Source organism: Ptychodera flava, assembly GCF_041260155.1.
Source record: "Ptychodera flava strain L36383 chromosome 3 unlocalized genomic scaffold, AS_Pfla_20210202 Scaffold_26__1_contigs__length_13983176_pilon, whole genome shotgun sequence".
Lineage (NCBI taxonomy): Eukaryota > Metazoa > Hemichordata > Enteropneusta > Ptychoderidae > Ptychodera > Ptychodera flava.
In genome coordinates this window covers 5,592,335-5,600,584 of record NW_027248280.1, presented here as the reverse complement: position 1 = coordinate 5,600,584, position 8,250 = coordinate 5,592,335, and positions in this window count along the sequence as shown.

Here is an 8,250-nt window from a genome sequence, read left to right as displayed (position 1 = left end):
ATGGGCGAGGCTTGCCGAGCCCTTTACTTTTGGCTTTCCTCTCGCCCGCGCCCATAAATAAACGTTAATAGTCAGCGCGGAGTCTGTTATTTCCACTATATTATCAATGAACCCCAAAAAATTCAAAACTTACGAAAATTTCCCACGCCAACAACAACGGAGCCCCAGAACTTGTCAGTGAGTAGTGTGCGCTGTAAAAAGTTTGCAAATGCGGAGATTTTTTCCAAAAAAAGTGTCTAAGTATGGCCCACAAGTGTTCCATTTTATTTTGTGATTGATTATGATCTTTGTACAAATTACAATTTACATTTTAGCTAAAAGTTACAATGTTTACGATATTATTCACATTCACGGGCACATAAACAAACCATTAATGCGTATTTGTGGTCGGTCACATGGTTCAGCTTGACCAATTAAAATGCGACGGACAGGGCATGGTAATATAATTTGTGTCGACATTAAAGTTTAACTCAAAATGGTGTGAATAAACATCTGACCAATCAAGATTGCGACACAATTGGCGTAGGTTAAGTTAGCTAGCTCGGTAGAGTGCTGTGGCCCACTTTTGGGATGAACAAGATCAATAAACTTGGAGGTTTGCACAAGCACTTAACAAAAGCTCTTTAGCAATACATTATGGTGTATATTTATGTGAAATCATTTAGGTAGAAATTGTTGGAACAGAATTGCGTGTATACACAAGTCAGAAATGAGGCTATTGTTGTAATACCACAAGACTCGTTCAACTTTTTTAGTATTTGATAGATAGAGGTGAAAACAGTTTTTGATGCGCAAGTTGTTTTCCAGATTTTTAAGCCATGGAAATGACACAGGGAATTCAACTGTAATCGTAATAAAGGGAGAGCAACTCCGCACATGGTGCATATTTTGATTGTTTGCATTCTTGTGTACAAAAGTGTGTATTTTTAGTTTTATATTATTTTTTCCTTTTCCTTTACTTTCATTTGTGCCTGTGATCTTTGCATGGATGATTGTGGAAGAATACGAGTAGACCCTTGCTCGCTTTCGCTCTCTCTCTCTCTATAACCTTTAAGTATTGATGCTACACCTCCACATGTATATATATATATATATATATATATATATATATATATATATATATTCAAAAGTAGTTAAACAGTTTAAATTCACTCGGATGGAAATAAATACAGCAATGATGTAAGGTAACGTCATGCAAGTGCAAGCAATAGATCATTATGGGTTCTCTATGATTGTGTCATATGAATGATGAAGATATGACATCAGCAGGATTATTTAACAACAATTAATATACAGCAAAGAAATAACATCATCAAAATCTCCTAGGTGTTCATCAGTTATTTACCAAGGCGACTGTTTCGGGGATTTGAAAACAATACAGTCAACTGCCTTGGATCCCCAAGCAGTACTGATCAGGTACCACCACACCTTTATAAGTTATTCTGAGTCTGATGTTATATGTGATGTCTTTCGGTGTTACATTGAATTTTTCAAAAAGTTGAGGATGTCTTGACATAGCTTTATGAAACTGTCTGATAATTTTAGCTTGTTGTCCTCCTTGAGACAACATCCTGTTGTACAGGCTGGCAAATTTGGAAGAAAATCTTCTATTAGAAGTGTTGCGCAAGCAATGCGAAGATATTCTGACAATACAGTGCCATAAAAAATATACGTAGGGATGTTACTTTCGCGATCTGGCATTCGCACTATAGAAAACTTGAAATCATCGCGCTTGTCAAAGAGTTTATAGACGAATATTCCATCTACTATAGATATGTCCAATTCGAGAAATGTAGCATGTTGTCCATTATGCTCACACTTCAACGTGAGCTCTGCAGGATATATTTGCTCGTATGATCTACAAAACTCTCCACCATCATTTAGAAGACATATGTCATATATATATATATATATATATATATATATATATATATATATATATATATATATATATATATATATGACGTAAAACAACACAGCAAAAATTTACATTTAAAATCAAGTTTTACTTCTAGTGTGTACTCCAGTTATTTGCCTAACCCTTTCACCTCCATGGTTTGGTCCAAACCAATTGTTATCAATAGTGTCTTTGGATCTGTTTATAACAAATTAGGGTGAACAAGTTGATATATTCTTTATTTTATACCCAATTCATCATAATTGTTTGGGAAAATCTTGTTTTATGAGTTTATGGACTTCCACTCGTTGAATCAGGGATAAAAACATTAAAATATCCTGTTTATATTTGCAATTACTCAGGCCATTGCTTTGTGAGAGTCTTGGAACTTACACGTCTATAACTGAAAAAGTTTTATTGTTTATATGAAGCACAACTACAACTTGACATGTGAGGTGTTATATGAAAATACACATATGAAAATATTCTTCTGGAATATTCAAATTTTGTCTTTGACTGAATTAATGGTTGCTTCATCATATTTTATAGTGATTTGGAGTTGTTTGAAAATCAGTAACAAAACTACTGTGATGTTGATTTTTGTTCAAATTTGAAAAATGGTCGGATGACTGATGAAACATATTATAACAGTGGAAAATTGCGTTGCTTACTCCGTAAGCAGTCAACAGCCTTCAGCCTGTCACTAAATGTCAGTGTTGTTTCTGACTACATTTGATCTGTGTTATGAAAATGTTATGAAACTGATATGTTACATTTGCATACATTTGCATAAAATGTCAGAGTTCATCATGGAAGTGTCCGCCTGCCGACCATGAGCCGGGACCATGAGATGGATCTATAAACCTTGCAAAGTCTTTGAGTAACTCTCTGTCCATATTGATGACATCACGTTGGGTCAAGAAGCCTTTCTGAGTATATTCTATCATTGCCCATGCCTGTAATTGTCAAATGTAGAGGAGAACACAGTCAAAGCAACACTGATTCAATTTATAAACAACAGTCCTACAATCTATTGTTGAAGTTCTTTTCCTATTTTATATCGTACGAGTGCATCACTGAGTATTCATTGATGTATCAGGTAAGACAACTGGTAAATTGACTATCCTGAGCAAAACCCTGTGGTTCTTTCCCTGAATCAATCCACTGGCTTTGCTAATCACTCTTCTCAATGAGAAAATAATTTGATGACACTGCGTCTCTCTTATTCTCAGCTCTTTATCTTTTATTTTCGGCTGTATACTTCATTTTCTTTTTAATTCAAGTCTACAGAATCTCATTTGAGTATTGCTCACATCTGGTGTTCATGAAGTTTGAATAAAATAATACCGTACCTCATCAACTGGTGGCAGCTCTTCACTATCTTTGTCTTGCATTGTGGTCTTTAATCAGCAAGTCATCTTCGATTAGTTTTAAGAAGTTTCTTCGCAGCTGCTCAACATTCATGTATCCCATGTCAATGGTCTGTAAAATAAAGACAAGCTTGTTAGAACACAGACTGAGTGTACAGATACCAGTACTAGTCCAAGATATTTTCACTGATGTAAAATTACCTCATTGAAGAAGTATTCCATACACTTGAGTCACTTAAAATTGAAAGCTATAGGTGAATGCTTGCCTGATATGGGCAATTGCGCAGAGAAATGTGTTGATCTTTCAGCAAAGTGAATATATCTGCATGCACTGGTATTCAATAAACAGTGTGGTGATAAAAAGAATGAGATATGGGTACCTTGTCTCCTTTCTTATATGTCCATATGACATCGACATCAGCCAGACTGGTCTGTTCAAACGATTCATCAGCACAGCCTGTATCATTGAACTGACCATCAACTGTGAACAGAAATGTGGCAGCCAGACTACGACCATAGGAACGAACTTGATGCAAATAACCTACACAGTTGGAGATGAATCAGAACAACAGTAAAATGTTGAGACTTTGTATTTGATACACAAATTCACTGCAATGTTTTGATGCCATTTTCTGGAGGAGACTCAGACTTTGCAGTCTACCAGACTGTCTGGTAGAGGGATCTACAAATTTACACAGCGACTGACTGATAGGCCAGAAGTTTTTTGACATACTTCGAACCTGAAAAATACAAATGTAATACCGTGTTATCAGTGATTCATAGTATAGTCTGTCATGTGACAAGCAGCCCCTCATTAAACCTTCAAACCGTAAACTAAGTTGCTCAAAGTTTCCTGAAGGCAAAACATGGCATCCATTGTCGTAATCTACTGAGATTGGTTTTACTTTGAACATCAATGATAAACGAGCGAGAAGCAGACTGTTTACTTTTCCTGGTAGAGGGTTTACGTGCACATCTTATCCTGAAGGTGCACACTGATGGACGCGCTTCCGTTTGCTTACGTGTGAATCTTTTTTCGGTTTAGTTGTGCATTCCCGATGAGAAACATTGAAAATTCGTGTAACTTTTAAGAAAAGCTAATTATTTTTCACGTGAGGACTATTCTTCCTGATTCTACCCTCATATTAAGTCGGCTGATTTTCTATGACAGTTATTTATGAGATTAAGAAATCTTGTCGAGGCATCAGATAAAAAGTGCAATGAGACTTCAACATTTCGTCCATTTCGCGAAATCATAGCAGAACTTCTTACTTGTACTAGTGCAAACTTTACGAAATATTCTGATGTCAATGATGTTTCAGTGTTAATTTAGAACGATACTTTATGAGTTGCTTGTCTAAATTCATGGAAACACCAGAAAAATCTGAAAACAACGCTACACGTAATTATGACTATACGTCTAGTGTCGTTTGCCGTTCCGATGTGTTAGTTCTTAGCGCTTCAAGGACGTGACGCCCAGCATCTGGTAATCACGTGACAAAGACGTGCTCTACACGAACTTGGGAGAAACCCATCTGGACAGTAAACGACATAGTCACATTTGATGCAGAGCGGTTAGGCTTTATAGTTGAATTTTGGTATTGCCTTAAGGTGGCGGCAGGGTCACAAAGGGCTTCAAAATAAAGCGCTTCTTCCCGGGAAAGATCGGCATCAAAGACGCGGGCGTGACCGCATTATGTTTTTTTTAGAATCTGGTACTTTTGATAGTCGATGTTGTTTCGTCTTTTAAAGAGCCCAACGAACGTCCAATCTTAAATGGATACGACACATTCAGTGTACATGCTAGTACACGAATGCTAACGTTTTGGTACTGATTTAGCCTCGAACGCCGAAACTCGGACTATTTTATATTTACTAATGAGCATCGGGAAGTTTTGCGGATCGGTGTATTCGACTTTCTCTGATCATATTAAAGTGACAAAGTCGGCCATTTTTACCTCGCGTGCGTATGCGCGCAGCGAGGTTATGTCGCAGCGATGTCTGTCTGTCTGTCTGTCTGTCTGTCTGTCTGTTGGTCCATTTTCTCAAAAACGGCTGAACGTATTTCAGTCAAATTTGGTAGACATCTTCAGAATTCAAATGGCTAGAACTGAAAAGGTTTTGGTGGGCGTGGCTTGGATATTAATGAAGTTATGAAAGTTTTAATTTTTCTGTTACGCCGCGTATGACAAGTGAAAACAATCGACTGTTTGAGGGCGCTGTGAAATGTGCTTGTCCAGGTTGGCTACAGCTGGATAGCTCTGGTTTCAACCACGGTCCCTCCGTGTTTCAACCTCGTATTGAACATTAAAAATATGATATTTTATTACTCATTCAACTCACTATTCAAGATAAAATATCGTTTAGCAAATTAGCTTCATCCTTGGTAATTGATTGTTTCCCTCGCTGCTCGATCGCCAGAAATGAGTACATACGTTCTTAGCCCTGCGTACGATGCTGTGTGTTCCGCTACAGCTATTAATAGCCCCGCTCACCACAGCCCTGCAAAGACCCGTACGTAGAGTTGGTGACTTCAAATCCATTTTTGGACTTGACGTAAAAAGCCAAATTACTGCCGAAATTCAGCGTTCTTGGGCCCAAGTCGTATCCCTGCCTACCGCAGCTACTCGATCGCTTCCAAAAATGCCAGTCTTTTATTCTTTTTTCGTAAATAACCGTCGATGTCGGCAACTCTCCTCGCTAGCCCTGCGTACGTACGCAGTGTACGCTGTGCATTCCCTGTGTGCGTTCCTAACACACAGCGTACACTGCGTACGTAATACGTTCTCTACCTAGCCTCATGGCATGGAAGTGCTGATGAATAATAACTTTGGGTCAAAGGTATTGAAGTGTCCAATCAGGTTCGTGCACAGAGTCCAAGGCCATGACCTACTTCATGTACTGCTGCACTGTTTTGATTTTGCTTCGCCAAGAAACGTATTCGTCATTGTCCATAGAAGTATGTTTGCTCTCCTTTGAGGTTGTTTGTGAAACAAATTCCGGGATAGGCCTTGGAATGCATACGATCGGCATCGCGGCAGTGCATGTAGCTAGCCGTACGAGTATGGCGAGAGTGTCCGGCTTTGGCTACGCCGCCTCCCACCTCCGGTAGGCGGCGTAGCCCCGGCGTAGCCAAAGCCGGACACTGTCGCCATACTCGTAGGGCTATGCATGTAGCGTACCATGCTTGTGTAACTGCCGAGCTCAACGTGCATTCACGGTTGATACTCGTGTACAATCATGATGTGTTCAATGGACCCTTTCACGGTTATCGACGCCATATTGGACAGGGGGCAAATGGCCGTCAAAGTTATCGAATGTCGGCGCTGGCGGCGCGCTTTTTTGTTATTGTTGAAAACGAAAACACGGAAGTATTTCTCGTCTGTTTTCACGACTTTCTCGATAAATATGCTCTTTTTTTTAATTTGAACTTAGAATTGCGTGTTTTAATTGTTACTTTCGTACTCTTCCGGTAGTTTTGATTGACTTTGTGCCTATCGTGCTGTACGGTAACTCAGGTTACAGGTAGGTGAAAAACACGTGTTTCTCCGTGATGTACTCAGCTTCTGTAGCTACGACGGTACATGTACCGTACATATGGAGGCACACTTGACTCGAGTCAGCATAGGTTTAGGAAATCGTATAAATAACAGTGTTGTTTAGAAAAAAAGACGCAAATGTCACAAGTTTGATTACTACATAATTGTTCATAACTGAGGGACAGCCCAAGCTCTCTTTCGTAGAATAGTTCGCCAGCTGACAAATGATCTCAAGTAGGATTTTCAAGGACTACCATTTCAAATTCAATGCCAAATGTTATATTCACGCTAGTGTTTTGCTCAACTATTTTTTATTTGAAAGTTCATTCTGTTCAAATTTGAATTGTGATTTGTTGAAAGGTACAGGGATTATAAAATTCAAGTTCAACGGTATTCTTATAATTGCCTCACTCTATGAATAAAGAACCTCTTTGTAATTTGGAGTGATAATACTCAATTTAAAAATTGAGCATTGGCAAAAGGCCCATGGAATTATAATGACTAACACTCGGAAGACAAAACCAGGTACTGATATTTTGGGCTTTGCAGTGTTGGAGATTGCAAATCACTGGATTTTGGAAATATGTCGGTCACTGAAACCTGTCTAAATTCAAGCTACATTACTGACCTCATACCTTTTAAATCACGAAAGGGGAGGCAAGGATTCAGTAACAGTTTTCATATTGATCTGACATGATTTACTTTGAACACAGCTCATTTCTCTCCTTGGTAAGACAGTGACTGCTAAGGACCTTACTGACACTACTCCACAAGATTTGACAGCACATTACAGATAATTGTGCTCTAAACAAGCTTGATGTAATCACAGTGTATGTAGTTTTCTATTCCGTGGAAATGTACTGCAATAAACCAAACTCTGTCCTCATCTAAGAAGTATCTGTGCTGCCTAACAATTTTCTTAAGTGTTGGATCCTATCTCTGTTTCTCAGCAGTATGTTAATTATTTTTTTGTACCCTTAGGATTTTGGTATTCACTCACCGTTTAGTCATTTTTGGCCCGATAGTTTATCCACCTTTCACAGCTACATACCAGCACTGTAAATTTGATGATAAAACAGCTTTTCTGGGGCCTGGAACTTTCGGTTTTACTCACTTCACTCACTTTCTGTCTTCATACTATTCATACTTGTACTCACTAGTCCAGCTTTATTTGCCAATTTAGCCATATCAGATAGTGTATAGTGGTTTTCTTTGGTTAATTAACTTTGTTCACTACATGTATATGTCAGGGAATCAGGATGAGCACTGCCACTCCGGTATTATACAAAACCTTGGGATGTTGATGTAGAAATACACAAAGATATCAGAGCTTTCTATTTTCCATATTGACAATTAGCAGTGTTTTGAGGGTAATTCTGTTTGTTTTAAATAAAGATTTGATCTTTATCATTGAAAGAATGCTAACACATGAAGCTTTCTCACA